General features: G+C 44.0%; 1 long non-coding RNA gene across 1 annotated transcript; it reads right to left on the bottom strand.

The window, feature by feature from the left end:
- Nucleotides 1–1,277: 1,277 nt before the first annotated feature.
- On the bottom strand, nt 1,278–19,596 carry LOC137435667 (uncharacterized). The gene is made up of 4 exons (XR_010986136.2): nt 19,477–19,596; nt 6,466–6,636; nt 2,591–2,696; nt 1,278–1,616 (listed from the first exon to the last, which is right to left on the bottom strand). It is a non-coding gene; the product is annotated as an uncharacterized LOC137435667 (long non-coding RNA).
- Nucleotides 19,597–20,209: the final 613 nt, after the last annotated feature.

The raw sequence follows: 20,209 nt of genomic DNA, 5'->3' as shown, positions 1-20,209 counted from the left end.
CAGCGCTCGGAGGTCGCGACTTGTCTTTCCAAGCTGGGGGCGCATCTGACCTCACGTCCGGTAAGTGGCTGCGCATATCCGGCGGGGAGTGACACGCCCTCGGCTCGTTAGCTCCGCCCCAGATGGAATCGGCCCGCCGCTTCTCACTGGCTGCGGGGGGTTACCGGGCTCCGCCCCTGACGAGGAGCTGACAGCCAGCCCCTTCGTGGTAACCCCGTGGAGCGCATGGGCAATGGCGGCTAACCAAGCCGGAGTGAGGACGCACACTCCCCGCGCCGCCCCCCTCTGTTGTTGTAGTTGTTGTTGTTGTTGTTGTTTCATGGGGAAGATGGGAGGAGGTATGGGGAGGTCCTAAACTCACTACTGGTGCCATACAATCACATTCTGGTGCAACGAAGAGTCAGAATTAATGGAAACGAGTCCTTAACTGACATAGACTAAGAATAACTAGCAAGAGGTCCGAAAGTTGTCTACGTGAGATGCGGTGGACCTGGGCACGACATTTAATGGGGGAAGAAGGGGAAGGTCGGTTCTACAGAGTGTTGTTTACAGACAATGGGACTAGGGAATATTGGGGAAATAGGGGAATATTTACAAACGGATATGGAGGCCAAATCCCATATCCGCAACAATATATATATATCCCACGGTGCCCTTTGTGAAGAGTAGATATAGTCTCTGGAGGAATTCCAAATTCCCTCCGAAACTTTCTTGCTAACCCACATTTGCCAAGCGTGGCAAGTAAGCTAATACCCTAACTGATGTCTGATGATGTATTTGTGTATTGTCATATGTCTAATGGTATATGATGGTGTCTTTCCTCCTAAAGTCGATTGAAAATAGGTTGATATGAATAAATAAATGAATGTATTGAAATTTTAAAAAAAGAACTTACTTGCATGTTAGACCAGGGGTTCCCAACCTTGTTTGTGTTATGGCCCCCTTGGCTCCCAGAACACATCCCCAGCACCCCCTTCCCTTTCATGAGGGTCGAGCGGCGGAGCGCGTGTAAGCAGGCTTTTTGGTCTGGGGGCATGCCCCCCCCCCCCCCAGGAATTTTTGGATTTCTAGATGCTCTGTGGTGCATTCTGAGAGGTGTTTTTTCCTTTAATTGGCTATTTTGTTTGTATGAGAATTGGTAAATTATTACACAGAAAATGAGGAATTCCAAGTAGCCAACATGAACATTTAGTTTCATAGTTTTTTTCTGTTCCTTACTGGCTCCAAACTACATCGTTTTTGGAAGAAGCAAACAAAGCAACGTCGCTCGAATGATGCATGTTTGATATGAGATTTTAATATTATCAGTAAAGAAGAAGAAGCCTGGACAGTTGCTACATTTTGTTGTTGAAAAGCTCCTCCCTCATCCAACTTCTGTCGCTTTAAATTTCTTTCATGCCGCTTGAAAAATTTGTGATCCTGCTTTGCATGTTGTGCGTGATTTGTCTCGAGGTGCAACTTCAACTTGGATGGCCTCATGGCTTCAGTACTCAAAACCTTGACACAGCACACATTGTGGTTTCTCTTGGCCAGACACGGTAATGGACGTGAATCCAAGCTTTATGTATTCGTCAAGATACTTTCTTTTTTTACTCCCAGAAGCCATAACATCAAATCTGCAATAGGAAAAAAAAAACAAATATCAAAGTCAAAACAATATTTTTAAAAAACAATATTTTATTTTTAGTGTGGTTCAAATTACCCCATGGCCCCCCGATAAATACTCCATGGCCCCCAGGTTGGGAACCAGGGTGTTAGAAGACTATTAGTTGTTTTTATCTCATTTGCATAACGTTTTGAAAACCCCTCATACAGCATTACACAATCAAATCCCATGCACAATAAACACGATGCATCATGTGGCATGTGTAGCTGACATTTGACTCAGAAACTACAAGCAAAGTACATCCAAATAATCAATTTCCTCCTTTTAGTAAGTATACAACCAAAGCAACCACATTGTAATTTTTATTCATCAATGACTGAACAAAATGGATTTCCTCATTGATTACGTTTCATCCAATACAGATGGTGTTCAGAAGGAGGGTTAAGCAAGCAATTTGTCTCATAGTTTGAGGATTATTGAAACAGTAGAATAAGTATGCTGACAAGATGTAGCCAACGTGAGAAATACGGTGGAGTCATAAAGCATGAATGCCAAATCTACCCCAAGGCAATGATGTAATGTACTGCTGCATGTACATAGCATCATGACCAATGTCAAACAAGAGCTCCACAGGCCAAAAGGCAAATTTACTTTTCAACTCTTATGGAAATAAAGGGTTAGTTCTTCTCCAGGCTGGAGAAGCTTTTTCAAAACATTTTTGAAATACCCGCCAAACAAAAAACGACTCCTGCGAACAATTGACGACGCTTCCGAACCCCCGCGCATGTTTGGCGAACTTTTGGAGCCTAAAATACGAATGTTGGTCTTTGCCATTTTTTCGACATTCGCATCCTTCGCGAACCGTTCGCGTGTCCCGTGAAAACCCACCTTTAGAGACATGATTGAAACTGAAGTCAGCAAACTGATAATAATGATTTCAGTTTTATAACGTCCAATGCTATTAGTAAAATGCTAGTTGCTTACCTGTTTGGTCTGCGGAATCCTTAATTTCAGGCCAATCACACAGTCACGTTCAGCAGCATCGGCTGTTTACAGGTTCCGAGCGAGGCTGCCACTGTGCTGTAGAAACCTGAGATAATCGACATCAGTGCATGGCTTCAACCAAAACGAGAAATAGGCAAACCTATAAGGATGCCCACTGGGTACATGGGCTTTTTGTGCTCGCAGATGGCTGCCAAGGTTGGGCCACAAAGTGCAAGTATAACCCTACAAGGTTACTTGAGGATTTCCTCTATAATCATTAAAATACTGTCACGCAACTGCGATTAACATCAGAGTTGCGGAGGCCGATTAAGAGGCTTTAAACTCCCGAGGCGAAAACTCAATAGCGGATTCCAAATCAAGCACTTAAACGCGTGGAATGGCGGGACACAGCGAGAGCCCTGCAGCCTTATCTAATACAATCAAACAGGAAACTGCATTCAGGTATATGTACAAAAATAATATAACGATTTATTAATGAAAAGCAAAGACAGTGAAAAAGCACGCGCCGGTAATAAAATAAGGTAGCTAAATCGGGATCCCGCACTCCAGACCTCAAACACGAGACGAGGGAGATGAATACGAAAATAACACGTCTTTTATGTAAAGTGTATTCGCGGATACGGCCTTATCTCGTCCCTGTCGTCTTCTTTCCGGCCTGGACGAATCCTCCGTCCACCTTGTACGCCCCGCTAGGCCTGAGCCAACGCCCTCGCCGCTGCACCCGAGGTCCCGCTCCAGGCTAGCGTGAATCCACCCAGCAAAAAGGAGCGAGCTCCAACCACCTCGACGGTGATCTTCCACACGACAGCCAACTCAAGCCGGGCCAGGACCCTGCTCACAAGCCAACTCAGGAACGCACTGGTACTCTCTCGAGCCGTGAACTCCTTCGAACTGCACTCCATTCGACTCTGTTCAGCGCACCTCTGAACTGCACTCCACTCGACTCTGTTCAGCGCACCTCCGAACTGCGCTCCACTCGACTCTTGAAAATGGCATCTGACCCTCGATAATATCCCCGGCCGATGACGTCACATTGGCGCACTGCTCTGACAATCAGAGCCTTCCACGACTCGCCGGCTCGTCCAGGGCCACGCCCACTGCAACTCTCCCCACTCCTCGACCCCGTGGTCCTTGTGTTATAGCACGTGCTATGCGAGGTGGGTAGGCCTTTCGGAGGTGTCAATGGTGGTGGCCAATTGTGGCGGTGTTCCAGCCCGATTTCTTCCTAAGTCATGTCAGGGGGAAGGGCATCATTTAGTGTTGTACTAAAGGTCCTAACTAATGTTTATGTGGTGTGCAGTGCCAAAGTGGACAAAGGTTTGACTACGAGGTGAGACTCACAGGGGCGTTATCTTTAATCCCTAACTAACTATCACACGAATCTCCTGGTAGATTCACAATCATACATCTTATCCCGACAAACGCCTAAACATGAAGAACTTATTACAGGTAGATTCCCTATCGTGACAGTCGAATACCTACCCATACAGATCTACCTGGCTCTAGATATTGCTTTACCCCCAGACATAACAATACAGTTAAAGTAAGCATGAGGCACTTAGACCATGAGTATAATTACAACTAGTATACAGTGATGAGAAAATGAAACCATCATTCAAATGAAAATAAGCATTCAAATGTGAGTTCAGAATGAATGTGCATTTGTAATTTGTACAAATAATTAATTTGGCTTCATTTTAAGATGTTTAAGAAAAACGTGGGGTTGGGAAGTTCCTAATCAAAAGTAAGGTTGAGCCATGGTGTAAGGTTGACCATCAGGTGGTCTTCATCTCTTCATATCCTCCCCTCTGAAGTTCATTCCTTATTTCAGAAAAACAACTCCCCACAACGGCCTCATTACCCCATGCACAGCAAGCGAAAAGCAAGGCTAAGTCATTGGATGGCATAAAGCCACCCCTGCTCGCCGTGCCCTGCTCGGGAGACAACATGGCACAATTGCAGGAAAAAAGGTCACCGCCAAGGTCTGTCGGTCCACCAAAGCCCGACAAACGATGCTCGCTGGAGCGTGCATATCTTCGGGGTCGCTGGGAGCTCCGCGTGGCCTTGCGCGTGCTGTGGTTCCAGTGAAATCAACGGCGAGGCAGTGGAAGCACTGATTGATACTGGAAGCCATCAAAGCTTCATCAGCCAGCGTCTCGTCGAGCGCCACGGGTGGCCCACCGTTGCTGTGACGCAGCGCGTTTACATGGCCTCAGGGGCCTGGTGGCAGCGATCACTCGGTTTCTGTGTGTTTATGCTGATTGCAAATGATGTGACGTATTCGGATGTGAAGTTATTGGTGTTTCAGAACCTTTGCTTGGACGTGCTTCTCAGACATGATTTCTTGAACCGGGATAAATGCCTAGAGATGCAGAACGGTGGCGCGCATACACTCTCTATAGGTTCCGTGCCGGGCTCGGTATGCAGCTTAGCAGAGATAGCTATCGAACGTCCTCTGCTGTTCCCGAGTTTAACCTCCAATTGCCACCGTGTCACTGTGAAATGTAGGCGGTATTCTCAGGCCGATGTCCAGTTTATAGCCGAGGAGACTAACCGTCTTTTGCTCGAGGGAGTAATCGAACACAGTTGCTCACCTTGATGGGCACAGGTGCAGGTCGTGAATAGCGTTAATCATCGCAAACGCATGGTTGTTGACTACTTGCAAACAATTAACCGTTTCACACAACTCGATGCCTACCCGCTCCCTAGAATGGTCCAGGCGGTATCAAAATATCGAGTTTTCAGTACGCTGGACCTTCGTAGCGCATATCATCAGATTCCGATATGGGAAGAAGACCGGCCCTACATGGCCTTCGAGTCTGGCCAGCGGTTGTACCAATTTCGTAGAATCCCATTCGGTGTTACAAATGAAGTTTCATGCTTTCAACAAGCAATAGACGACATCCTTTCAAAAGAGCAATTGCAAGATGTATTCGTGTACGTGGATAATGTGACTGTGTGTGGAGTAAGTCAATTTTATTTTCACTCACACCTTCTGTCCTTAGAAAACAGACAACTGCTCATTGTTCCTCGGATGGACAACTTCCAACCAGTGCCTTCGTCTTGGTTATGTTATTTGTAATTGCCAATATTCAGCCACAGGTTGTCGACAAATGAGGACACCATGCATTATTGCCAAACCACTTTGGTGGACCAGTTAAAATTGCTTGTAGCTGATGTGGGCGTGTGGCACTGAGGTTAGCGTGAATATGCTACTTATAAATATATGCACCTGTGGGGAACACGGATAAGGTTGGAAACAGCAGAGGGCTTACTTGTGTAGCTTTTCTTGGTTGCTTTTTAGAGCTTTATTTTGCTGGAAGGGCAGTAGAGTAACTAATTTATTACCAGGTCCTAGCCACAGCTGAGGATACCCGATTAGGTGAGACGTCACCAAAAAGGGAAGCAGCTGCTGTTCTTCTGTTGCCGACATGAATGAGAAGTATCTCAGAAGACAATGGCAAAATCAACACAGTATAGGTGCAACTATAGGAGATGCTTCATCGTGGTGGTTGTTCTCCCCCAAGCCCTCAACACAAGTCATGGGCCAAATCTTCCCTACTCTTTCCTGCTGCCCGGATTAATCAGTGCAGGGGGCCACTGATAGGTACCCATGAATTGGCCCACTCCTTCTCTCTCTCTCTCTGGTAGCTCTGGCTTTACAAAGGCAGATTTACACCATCTAAGATGTGGGGGTCTTTGAATCGCTCCTAGGAGATCGATTGGCTGTGTTGGTGGCATTCGAGAAAACTCTCCAGGGCTATATAACACCAACAACACAGTATAGGTAGGAAATGGGGTCAATTTATGAGTTAAGTGACTAAACTGATGCACCAAAGAGGTGAACCACTTACCTGGCTGCCTCCAGCTGAACCTTGAAGTGTGTGGAGAGTTCTTGGATGGTGTGCTGTCGAGAACACAGGCCAGCAGTCTGGTCTTCTTTGTCATGAGTAGGCCTTTTGGAAAGTACATGGCAGGTAGGCCATGGACAGAGTTGCTGCTCTCCCATTTCACACAGATTACACCTGAAAAGGCAGTTTGAAGATTTATTTTAACATGTGGAGTCGGTCTTGAAGTAAATTAAGATGATAAATCAAAAAGCAATTGGAGTTACAAACTTGTGCACGTTTTCTCTGGAATTATTCCTTACCCAATGTTACAAGTCCATGTGTGCACAAGCAGTTATGTACAAAGCCAATGCATTGTTGGAAACAAATTATTTGTTGCTTTGACAAAAGAAAGAATGCCATGTGCATATCATATTACAAACCGTGTGCACATCATATTACAAAGGACTATTCAGTGTGTATGATGGTGGTAAAGAAGATGATGTATATATGGCTCATGATTTATTTGCACTAACGAGTTTTTTTTTCTTTGTACTTCTGTTGGAGGTGATATGAAGGAATATATTTCTTGTCCCACATCTTTCTGCTTACAGTTCATTTATTATCTCACATTTTATCGTTGAAAACACATTCTCTTCGAAGTGGGAAACTTAATCTGTGTTTTTCACACGGCACATTTTTTTCTTTGTATCTGTTTAAACAAGGGCTCTCTTGCTGTCTGCAAACGCAGCTGGTTCACATTATTCTCTCTGCTTATCCAACAATGCCAGGAAATATGTGCTGTCCTCCCTTTGGACCAAGACCCCCGCATTCCAATGAAGTGACCCTCAAAGTAACGAGTGTGGTGCATTGCGCAAGTGACTCGGCCTTGTGGGAAACTGCCTGCGGAGATGGTTATCTGTGCTGCGCTGGACTTTGCCTGCTAGTATATACATGAAGTACAGTATGAAGCTCACTGAGTATTGAAGCTGAGAAGGGATCGAGCCAGATTCGAGCCGATGCCCCTCTCCCACATGTGTATTTACCATTAAACTGTTTGCATTCTCAGTGCGGTGTCTTTCGTGTCTGCGGACCTCGGACATCGGACCTTCTCACTTCTAACATGAGACAATGCATGCCAAAGACCCAAATTACCCAAAAATTTGCATTACCCAAAATATTGTGACAACAGGGAACAATGGAAGTTATTAATTCACAACCATTTATTTCATTTCTAAAAGGATGTTGCAACGAATTCTGCACAAATACAGAAATTGCTTTGAACTAGAGAATGCAAATACTCTCCAGTGTTCCTGGTGATTCAAATCTTCCAAGGAAACGGATTTCCGAATGAGCTTTAACTCCGAGGCGTTCAGTCAAAATATAGCGGAGAATACGCATGGGGGGAAAGAGACCGAAGAGCACTTACCTTCACGGATCCCACCGGCAGTCCTCAAACCTGCAACAACTAATTTAACCTACACAGGTTTAAAATGTACAAGAAAATGTCGGCTTTATTAACCAAAATGCCGGTAACAAAGAACATGCACGATAAATGAAACTATATTCCTAAATTGGAGTGCCCCCATACAGACTTGTATACAGACAAAGGATAAAAGATTTGGAAAATAAATATGTGTACGTGTGTGGCAATTAGCTCTAATCGGCTGAGGTGTTTCGTCAGGAATCGTCAAGATCGTCTGAGGCCTTAGCGTTTTTGCATGCGAATATGCACCCGTTGGTGTGAACTAGGCCTCACTCGCGGCCCGCTCATTCCTGGTTCCGTGCAAAATCACGCTAAACTTGCAGATAGGATCTCGTCGCAATCAACCATGCGACGCACTCGGCTTTCTCCTGTGAAGTAGTTTAATTTTACATTAAACCACTACACCTGAAAATAAAGAAAACTTTGTGAGTTTCTGTATTATATAAAACAAAGGGTATTGTTGTATAATGTGTTACTAAATATATTAACAAGCAAAGTTGTCCAGGTCTTCTTCGAGCACCCCGTATGTTAGTTTCCGGTAGCATTCTCTTTGGCATAATAAAGTACTGGGACACATGACAGAGTCAAATCAATGATATTTTGTATGATCGCCTGATCCAGATTTTGTCCAATGTGGAGTCCATTTTGTTGTAGCTCATGTGTATTGCTTGGTAGAGGTCGATTTTTCCACTGCTCCCGATCCATATGCTCCGATACATGTTCAATGGTGTTCATGTCAGGACCCTGTGGTGCCTCGGGAAGAAGCTGCAGCCCGTTTCATCTCTTCCAGGCAGCGGAGGTTTAGATGGTGAAAAGAGAACTCCAAGACTGCTAATTTAGCCTCTGGAGTTTGTACACCCATACACGGTGAGAAAAGACATAGGAGATTGGACAGGCAGACATATAGACAGCCAAACAAACAGACCTAAATGTAATACTTTCTCCTGTGGTGACGGTAATGATTGGCATTTTTTTTTTTGGGGGGGGGGGGTAAGGAGGAGGGAGAACTCCCTGTAACAGATGCTGCAGGTGAACCTTGATCCGAGACTAACGGAGCAAAATTTATTATTCGCACTAATTATGGACTCTTAGAGCATTGAGGCCTGTACAGGTCGATGCACTCGAACCTCCAGCCTCACTCCCCGAGACGTCACACCCCATTGGCAAGAGAGAAGGCCACATTACGCACCACTATTCACAACAAAGTTCCTGCTTTAACGTGCGGGAGCAATGCATCGGTGGCACAGCTACCCCTCGGTAATCTCTCGTCACTCCCCATCGACAAGAAGAGTTTCTCGAATCAAGACAGCATTCCTTTACCTCCCTGAATAAAGTTCGCTTCCAGGGCAAGGCACGTCTTACGCGCACCTTTCGTGGAATAATCATTTTTGCTTTAGAATGCTCTTTTATTTATTATGATTATGTTGTTAAAAATTGGCTGAAATGCAAATACAGAAATCGCAGCCTTTGCTTAGACATAATAATATATAGTGAATCGAATATAACATATATAGAGGTTAGAAAGAAGATACATGACCATGTTTCCTGACATGACTGCATTTACAGCCTCGGTTTATCATTTCATTCTCTAATGACCACAGTACACACCCCTCTGTGGTCAACCTTGGCAATGTCCTGACAGCATGTGTCTAAGTCACCAAAGGGCAAAGTCATAGAAAAAGAGAAAAAGGTTCAGGTTACAACGTACCAAGTCATCATATCTAGCGAATGTAATTTGTCTCGCTGGTTTCATCATTACCGAGGGGTAGCTGTGCCACAGATGCATTGCTCCCGCACGTTAAAGCAGGAACTTTTTTGTGAATAGTGGTGCGGTGTGGCCAAGGGACTGTGAGGTCTTTTACTTCCACCATAATACACCCTGCAGATCAAGAACCCTCCAACGGATGGAATGTAAATCCCATATGAACATCTTGAATAATAAATTGATTTTAAAACACCTTTTTCTTTATTTAGTTTTGACAAGTCATGTCCGAATTCTGGTGACATTCATGATCAGATTTGTCCAAACATCCCAATCCTGCACTGCTTCCCGTAGCTCTGGCAGAGACAGCTTGGTTGCACCTTTTACCCCATCAATCCAGCATGTACACGGTCTGCCTCCTCCTCTTCTTCCCTCAACCATGCAGAATACATGGTTGACTTCTCCAGACTTTTGTGTTCTGCACGCACGATGTGTCCAAAGTATGACAGTTTCTGTTTTAGCATCAGCACCTCGAATATATATGGTGATATAATTTCTTCAAACAACGAAATTGTTTGCTCTTCTTGCAGTCCATGGAATTTTTAACATTCGTCTCCAACATCACATTTCAAAATGTGACTTCTTCCTTTCTTTCCTCTTCACTGTTCACGAGTCACATTCATATATTACAACGCAAAATCTCAGATCATTCACCATCCTCTTCTTGGTTTGTATAGTCCCATCTTATCTGGACATTGCTGTTCTCACCAATGCTAACCGTCGATCCTCGACATTCTCCAATCTAACAATCCAGGAAGATTAAACTTTCCACAATTTCTACATGATCGTCTCCCAATCCGATGAATACCGTCATCCAAAAACATCACCGAAATAAATCTTACACGGTATGCATAAAACCAAACAACACGGGTGGTGAACCCCCATTGAGGTGAAGCCTCAGTCGACCCACGTGAATACGTTTATTAATTACATACTGTTTGAACTGAGTTGGACTGTGAGTACGTCTATTAATTACGTACAATTGGAACATACATCTAGACCTTTTTAGACCATCGGTGTTAGATCCTTTAAACCGCAAGACCATTTTTGATGTCTCCGCCGACGAATGTGGCCGGAGGCATTATGTTTTTGGGTTGTCCGTCCGTCCAGGCTAAACCTCGTTTTTCTCAGCAACCACATGTCCGATTGAGACAAAACTTTCAGGGTAGGAGTGACACCCATGCAGAATGTTTACGATAATTGTGACGTCATAGGTCACGTGGTATGGCAGCCATCTTGGATTAAACGTAAATAATTAAATTATTATTTCTCGGAAACTGCTGAATGGAAAAATTTGAAACTTGGCACATTGTCAAGTACTCCCAATGGGGAACAAAAGCATGATGATGACATCACAGGTGAAGTGGTATACCAGCCAACAATGTTTTAATCGAATTCCTTATCCTAAAAATCTGAAATTGCATGCACATGATCTATGACACATTTGTATTGAAATATTAAATTTATGACATCATATGCCACATGGTTTGGCAACCATATTGGATTTAACCTAAAACCTTTAAAAAAAACACGTCCTCCAAAACAACCAAATGCATTGACACGAAACTTTACATGTGTCATTGACTAGGCATGGCGATTAAAAGATGACCACAAAAGCGTCATTGGTCACATGGTGTGGCAGCCGTATTGGATTGAAGGAAAATATTAAATAATTATATCTCTGAAACCGCTTACCCGATCGATGCGAAATGTTACAAATGTCATCTAACACCGGTGTGTACCCCGGTTTAGAATAGGTACACCGTATTCCTGCGTGTCGTAAGAGGCGACTAAAAGAGTTGGCATCAGGAAGGCCATCCGGCCATAAAAACATTGCCTCAAAAAGAGAACCATGACAATTACAACGAGATATGGGCAGGGTACAGCCCGAAGTACCCCGTGGGGGACCCCACTCCCTCTCGTCAAAACTCAAGGTGGGGAACCCGATCGAAGCAAGGGTGGAAATCACTCCATTTATGACGACGAAAAGTCTGATGCCTGACGTGGAGATCGGTTTCTGAGGCTTGGGACATGGAATGTAGGGACAATGACAGGGAGATCAGGAGAAGTGGTGGAAGTATTGCTCAGAAGAAGAGTGGACATATGTTGTGTGCAGGAGACAAGATGGAAGGGAAGTGGTGTGAGAATGGTGAAGGGTAGGCAGGGACAGAAATACAAGTTTGTGTGGCAAGGGTGCCCAGAAGGCGTGAATGGTGTTGGTGTCCTGTTTTCTGAGGAGTTTGTAGACGGTGTGGTGAGTGTGACGAGAGTGAGTGAAAGGTTGATGATGGTGAAAATGATGATTGGAAAGCTCTTGGTGAACGTCATCTCGGGATATGCTCCGCAGGTTGGTTGGAGCGATGAAGAGAAGGACAAGTTCTGGTGTGCTATAGAGAAGCTGATGGAAAACGTGAAAGATGAGGAAGTTGTTGTGGTAGGAGGAGACCTAAATGGACATGTGGGGAGGAGTATGGACGGTTTTGAGGGAGTTCATGGGGGTTACGGATATGGTGTGAGAAATGGAGAAGGTGAAAGGATGTTGGAGTTTGCTGATGGAGCTGATTTGTTGATTTGTAATACTCAGTTCCAGAAAGAGGATAATAAGCTTGTTACATACACGTCAGGTGGGTCGACGACAACCGTTGACTACCTGATGGTGCGTAGGCGAGATAGGGGTCACCTCCGGGACACAAAGGTGATCCCGGGGGAGGAGGCTGTTTCACAGCACCACTTGGTTGTCTGCGACATAAGGTTGAAAGGTGCGAGGAGAGCTCGGCGGGTGAAGTACCACCCGAGAATGAAGGTGTGGAGGTTGAAAGAGGTGACAGTGAGGGAGGCATTAAAAGAGAGGCTGAGTATGGTAGAGGATGATGTGGTTGAGCTTGAAAGTGGTTGGATGTCAATGAAAGAAAGTCTGTTGGGAGCCGTTGGTGAGGTATGTGGATGGACAAAAGGACCACCGAGGCACTGGGAAACATGGTGGTGGGATGATGAAGTTGGAAAGAAGATTGAGGAGAAGAGGAAGAAGATCAAGGAGTGGCAGAAGGCGAAGGGTACGGGGGCAGAAAAGGAAGAGCATTAAAGTTATACGGCAGCCAAGAAGGCTGCAAAGAAAGAGGTAGCAAAGGCGCAGGAGGCATGTCGGAAAATGTTCAGAGAACGCTTGGATTTGGAAGAGGGTCAGAGAGCGGTATTCAGGAAGGCAAAGCAGATAGCGAAAGAGAGGTGTGATGTGATGGGGGTGAGTTGCTTGAAGGATGAAGTGGGACAAATTGTTGTGGACCCAGATGGAAGAGATATATGGAAATACTGTTGAATGCAGAGAATGAATGGGATGGCAACATAGAGATTAACCCAGTTTTAGGACCGCCAGAGAAGATAACCGAGAAGGAAGTTCAGGAAGCGATTAAAGCAATGAAGAGTAGAAAAGCGGGAAGGCCGACGGGAGTTGAGGGAGATATGTTGAAGGCAGCGGGAAATTGGGGTGTGAAGAGAATGACAGAGATCTGCAATCTGGTGGTGAAAGAAGGCCGCATTCCAGTGGCTTGGGAACTGAGTACCCTCGTCCCTCTATACAAGGGGAAAGGTGACCCTCTGGACTGTGGCTCGTATCGAGCGATAAAGTTATTGGAGCATGGAATGAAGGTATTGGAAAGGGTGTTGGAGAGGAGGATAAGGAAGAAAGTGAAGATTGACGAAATGCAGTTTGGATTTATGCCAGGAAGAGGAACGACAGACGCGCTTTTTATTGTGAGGCATTTGCAGGAGAAATACACGGAGAAGAGGAAGAAGTTGTTTCTTGGGTTTGTTGATCTGGAGAAAGCATTCGATAGGGTTCCACGTGAAGTAGTGACATGGGCATTGAGGAAGTTAGGAGTGGAGGAATGGTTGATCAGAGTAGTGATGGCAATGTACAAAAGAGCGCGCACAGCTGTAAGGACGAAGGACGGGAACAGTGGTGAGTTTGAGGTGAAGGTGGGAGTGCATCAGGGGTCGGTACTAAGTCCACTACTATTTGTAGCTGGCTCGGAATGGAGGTGCTGGCTCGGAACATAAAGGAGGGTTTACCGTGGGAGTTGTTGTATGCAGATGATCTGGTGTTGATTGCAGAAAGTATGGATGGACTGAAGGAGAAGATGAACAAGTGGAAGGAATGTATTGAGACGAAAGGTCTGAATGTGAATATCGGAAAAACAAAGGTGATGGCAAGTGGTAAGTGGTGAGGTGGAAAGAACTGGGAAGTGGCCACGTGCTATGTGCAGGAAGGGTGTCGGAGTGAACTCAATTCAATGTACAATGTGCGCTGAGTGGGTTCATCAAAAATGTAGTGGTCTGAGAGGGTCATTAACCAGTGGGGCAGCTACATTCAAGTGTAAGGTGTGCACAGAGGGAGCTGCAGATGGAGGAAATGTTGAGTTGGATCTTGGAAACGGCATGAAGCTGGAAGGTGTGAAAACATTTTGTTACCTAGGAGACATGCTGAATGGAGAAGGTGGATCAAACTCGGCAATGGTTGCTCGAGTGAGATGTGCATGGAAGAAGTTTCGGGACCTGAGTGGCGTGCTGACGAGGAGGGGAGTGTCGTTGAAGTTGAAGGGAAAGGTGTCTGCTGCATGTGTGAGAAGTGTTATGATTTATGGGAGAGAGACATGGGTAATGAACGTAGAGCAGCAACGAAGGCTGGAAAGGGTGGAAATGCGAATGGTTCGGTGGATGTGTGGAGTATCGTTGAGAGAGAGGAAGCCAAATGATGAATTGCGAAAGATGATGGGAATAGAGCCTGTGATGGATGCTGTGAAGAGAAACAGTTTGAGATGGTTTGGTCATGTGTTGAGGAAGGATGAAAGTGACTGGTTGAGAAGAGTGATTGAAATGAATGTGGAAGGAAATAGAGGACGGGGAAGACCGAGAAAGACTTGGCTAAAGATGGTCGAAGAAGAAATGTGGGCCAGGGGGTTAACAGGGGGGGAGATGCAGAAAATAGGGCAAAATGGAGAACATTGTCATGGGGACCGCAAGGCTAACCCCCGCTCTTGCAGGGAAAATGGCCTTTTAAAATGCCTGTTGTTGTTGTTGTTGTTGTATCTAACACCACTGTTGCATATAGTTTGAAAATGATGATGTTGTAGGTTATGTGGTTTGGCAGACATCTTGGATAGAAAAACGAACCTTATCAGACCTACACGAAACTTCACAAATGTGATCCCCTACCCATACATATGCAGAGTGTACATTTTAAGGTCATATATCACGTGGTGTGGCAGCCATATTAGCTTGAAGCAGATATTTTTTTTAAATCCCTTTGCTGAAAGCTTCACCGATCGATGTCAAACCTTGTCATGGCTGGTGGAAATGTGATACTTGAAAACAGGTGAAGGGATTTAAATGAAACGTGTTTATTTTAGGACAGTGAACGAGGGCATCTACCCGTTGTCGCGGGCAGAGACTAAGAGGGGGTATATTGGCGACACAGCCGCATTGCTCTAGTTTTAGATCCTTTAGTTTAGACTATTTCACTCTTTTTAAATTGAGTGTGTAGTTAAGCTAATGTGCTGTACTTATGCATGCAGACACATTTTAGTGAAAAACGCACACTGTGAACGTGTGTGAAGGCTCGTGGTCATGGGCACACAGCCAACCACATCTTATGCCAATGGGCATCATCTTGTCATCATGCCCACCACATCTCACTAATCTTGGCATACATTGATGCCAAGACGAACACCACACAAACATCGATGGAGTCTTATTACAATACACGGAATATACTTTTTCAGTATGTATTGGCACGCAACTGCGATTAACATCAGAGTTGCGGAGGCCGATTATGAGGCTTTAACTCCCGGGGTGAAAACTCAATAGCGGATTCCAAAACCAAAGCGCGCAGGATGGAGGGGAACGACGAGAGCCCCGCAGCCTTATCTATTAAAATCAAACAGGAAACTGCATTCAGGTATATACAGAAAATAATACAACGACTTATTAATGAATCTATCTATAATTCCAGTAATCTCTGTCTGTCTGTCTGTACGTCTGTACGTTTGTCTGTGACCGCTGTTTCTCGACAACCACGGGTCCGATATACTTTTAACTTGCCAGGTATATTGCTGGGGACCCGAGGATGTGCCTTTTCAAGGTTTCATATTAATCGGACAATTACTTACCGAGCTATGTCCAAAAAACGATTCAACCAATCAGAGAGCAGCGAACGATCGCGTGTGCCGAACGTGGCGGGCACACTCTGCCTCGGATGGCACATTTGAGAGCGTATTCATTTATTTCACGTTTGCAAACTATGTTGGCGTTAAACTATGTTTTACAACTAATAAAAACGAATTTGCGATTCATTCGCTTTCCTGCGCGTTTGTGCACGCGATGGCGATTTCTTTACCAAACTCTGGAAGCCGTTCGCTTTGGACCAAACCATTGCATGTAAATAGAGGGGGGGGATTGTCACCACTCGCAAGCCGTTCGCTTTGGACCAAACCATTTCATGTAAATAGAGGGGGGGGATATAATTTTAGATATAGATATAGTACGGGCATGCCCTAGTTAATGAAAAGCAAGGACAGGAAAATACGACGATAAACCTAAGGTAACTAAATTGGGATCCCACGCACAACAGATTTCAAACATGAGACGAGGGAGATGAATACGAAAATAACACGTCTTTTATGTAAAGTGTATTCGCGGATATGGCCTTATCTCGTCCTTGTCGTCTTGGTGGCTGCCATCCAACACCCGGCTCCTTTCGTCCCGCGGCACGCCTCGCTCCAAGTTCCAAAGCCCCAAGCACCGAGCACCGATCACCACGAGGTCCCACAGCAGGCTAGCGTGAATTCACCCAGCAAAAAGGAGCGAGCTCCAACCACCTCGACGGCGATCTTCCACACGACAGCCAACTCAACCCGGGCCAGGACCCTGCTCACAAGCCAACTCAGGATCGCACCGGGACTCTCTCAAGCGGTGAACTCCTTCGAACTGCACTGCCAGGAATACAAACTCTTCTGCAGAACTCTTCTCAACTCGAACTCCTTATCCAACTGCCAGCAAAGGCGTCCGACCCTCGATAATATCTCCGGCCGATGACGTCACATTGGCGCACTTCTCTGCCAATCAGAGCCTCCGACGACTCGCCGGCTCGTTCAGGGGCACGCCCACTGCGTCGCTCCAACTCTCCCCACTCAGTGGTCACCGGTCATAGCACGTGCTATGCGAGTTTGGTAGGCCTTTCGGAGGTGTAAATGGTGGCGGCCAATTGTGGCGGTGTTCCAGCCTGATTTCTTCCTAAGTCATGTCAGGGGGAAGGGCATCATTTAGTGTTGTACTAAAGGTCCCAACTAATGTTTATGTGGTTTGCAGTGCCATAATGGACAAAGGTTTCATGACCAGGTTGGACTCACCGGGGCGTTATCTTTAATCCCTAACTACTTAACACTCGAATCTCCTGGTAGATCCACAATCATACATCGTAGCCCAACAAACGCCTAAACATGAAGAACTTATTACAGGTAGATTCCCTATCGCGACAGTCGAATACCTACCTATACAGATCTACCTGGCTCTAGATATTGCTTTACCCCCAGACATAATATATATTTCAACTGAAGGGATCGGTGCACTCAGGCGCATCAAAAGCCAGCACTGGCCCCGATGCAAAAAGCTCAGGGCCCCCACCCCCAACCTTTCTCTCTTTTAAAACTTTTTAAGGAACTTTCTTTAATGAAAAATAAAAAAACTTTTCAAACAAATGGTCACTTTCATTTAGCCGTTTGATCAAAAATAAAGGAGAAAACGGGCCGTTTGGACCGATCGAGTCAATTCGCACCTTCGACTGTTGAACACTATTTCTCCATAAGATTGGCAAAACAATACATGAGACGGTGGTTAACATTTTTTGGGGACAAAGATGATACAAACCCATTTCTTTGTAACGCACATTTATGGTTAATAACCATTTTCTATAAAGTTTGAAACTGTACCATTAACAGCAGTAAATGTTGTTTCGTTTCCGGCAAGAAAGACGGCAAGGAAAGCAAAATCAGCTTCTGGGTTTAAATTTAAAGATGAGGAAATGAGGATGAGCTGATGAGAGGTTTCACTGTACTGTTTAAAAAAAAATTACAGGAGAAGCTCGGGCCCCTCAACAGACCCCGGGCCCAGAGGCAGCGACCCGCCCTGCTCCACTCCCCCCGCCTCTTGACGCCCCTGGGTACACTGCTCGTAATAACTAAATAAAAACATATGCAGTAATAATGAATAAAAAACATCTAATAAATAAAAAATATGTAATAATAAATAAAAAACATCTAATAAATAATAAATAAAAAGCATCTAATAAAAAACATCTCATAAATAAAAAACATCTAATAAATAATAAACATCTAATAAATAAAAAACATCTTATAAATAATAAACATCTAATAAATAATAAATAAAAAACATCTAATAAATAATAAACATCTGATAAATAAAAAACATCTTATAAATAATAAACATCTAATAAATAATAAATAAAAAACATCTAATAAATAATAAACATCAAATAAATAATAAACATCTAATAAATAATAAACATCTAATAAATGATGAATAAAAAACATCTAATAAATAATAAACATCTAATAAATAAAAAACATCTTATAAATAATAAACATCTAATAAATAATAAATAAAAAACATCTAATAAATAATAAACATCTAATAAATAAAAAACATCTAATAAATAAAAAACATCTAATAAATAATAAACATCTAAAAAAAAAACATCTTATAAATAATAAACATCTAATAAATAATAAACATCTAATAAATAATAAATAAAAAACATCTAATAAATAATAAACATCAAATAAATAATAAACATCTAATAAATAATAAACATCTAATAAATAAAAAACATCTAATAAATAAAAAACATCTAATAAATAATAAACATCTAATAAATAATAAACAAAAAACATCTAATAAATAATAAACATCAAATAAATAATAAACATCTAATAAATGATGAATAAAAAACATCTATTAATGACTGTAAAACACACACACACACACACACACACACACACACACACACACACACACACACACACACACACACACACACACACACACACACACCACACCACACCACACCACACCACACACACACACACACACACACACACACACACACACACACACACACACACACACACACACACACACACACACACACACACACACACCGTTTTGTCTCCAGTTGGGATATTTGAACTTGAACTAGGACGGCATTTGCGGACAAAACGCTTCAAGACGACTGCGCAGGTGTGTCTTTGGTTAGACACAATCGGTATGTTCAGTTGACTATTTTCTCGTAGTTGGGATCGAGCACACCATTTGCACTGAGTCGAAGCCGCCGGACGCAACAGCCGGACCAAGAGAGACCAGACCCGGCGGCCCCAAGAACCGTTGGGTGCGCAGGTGGCGCCATCGCACGGACGCTCCGTGTTTACCTGCTCCGATCGACGCAGGTGGGCGTTCGGGCAACTTGAAGCGTGAAAGCGCTACAGGTAACTACGCAGTCATTGCAAGGATTACCACGACCCACTCCGTGCTACATCTTTAACGTCCACAAAAGGAGTGCGAGCAGAAAGGACAACCGACACCGTGCGCCGACATTCAGTGGTTCGAGCAGGTTTGCCCCAAAACGACTTTTAAAATAACAGTTAAAATACACTTCTGGTATAATGTATGTATTTATATATTTATATGTACTCCGCGTCGTTACGTCGCAAGAATATCTCACCTTTGACGAAGTTCAGTACAGACTCCTGACGTCACTCATCGACGGTTGACATGACGACACGAAGGCGCGGAGAGTCTTCTTCACGAACGGACGAGAAAATTAACCGAAAGGAAAATGTTTCTTTCCCTTTCTGGTTTAGTTTACCTCACACCTCAAAGCATTAGTTACATTTTAAATTTAACAATAAGTCATCCAGTACACTGTACACTTTGTACAGTTGATAAATAAACAAAACATCATTGATGAATGGAACTTTGCCCGATTACACTCCCTGATCGCGACTTCCGCCAACTACACCGCCACACAGCAGGTACACTCGTGGCTCCGTAGTCCGTACACATCTCTTTCCTTTCTGTTTCTGGCACGTGATTCCTACCATGTCCTATTTTCTCTTCTCTCCCCACAATCCTAAATCCTGTCTTCTCTCACCATCCCTTGTCTACCTTTTCACAATTTCAATGCTTTCACTTTCAGGTTCCCTATCCGTGCGTACGTCATAAATAGACGCCTACATTCGAAAATCACAAAGCAGAAAATTTTTCAAAAGGCTATGATAGTATAGTCAGTCGTAGGTGCAGATAAAATTAACATGTCAAATATATATAAACAAGATCTTTAAGGTAAGCATAGACAATGTCAGACTGTCAGTGAATAAAAGACTCCAATGGAGTACAGTATTACTCAAATTAATGAAATTGTGGCGGGCACAAGGGTCAATAATTCCGCGCACCAG

Source organism: Myxine glutinosa, unplaced genomic scaffold (genome assembly GCF_964187855.1).
Source record: "Myxine glutinosa unplaced genomic scaffold, kmMyxGlut1.1 SCAFFOLD_967, whole genome shotgun sequence".
In the NCBI taxonomy this organism is placed as follows: domain Eukaryota; kingdom Metazoa; phylum Chordata; class Myxini; order Myxiniformes; family Myxinidae; genus Myxine; species Myxine glutinosa.
The sequence above is the reverse complement of the archived record's forward strand: the minus strand, read 5'-3'. Positions and strand labels throughout refer to the sequence as shown.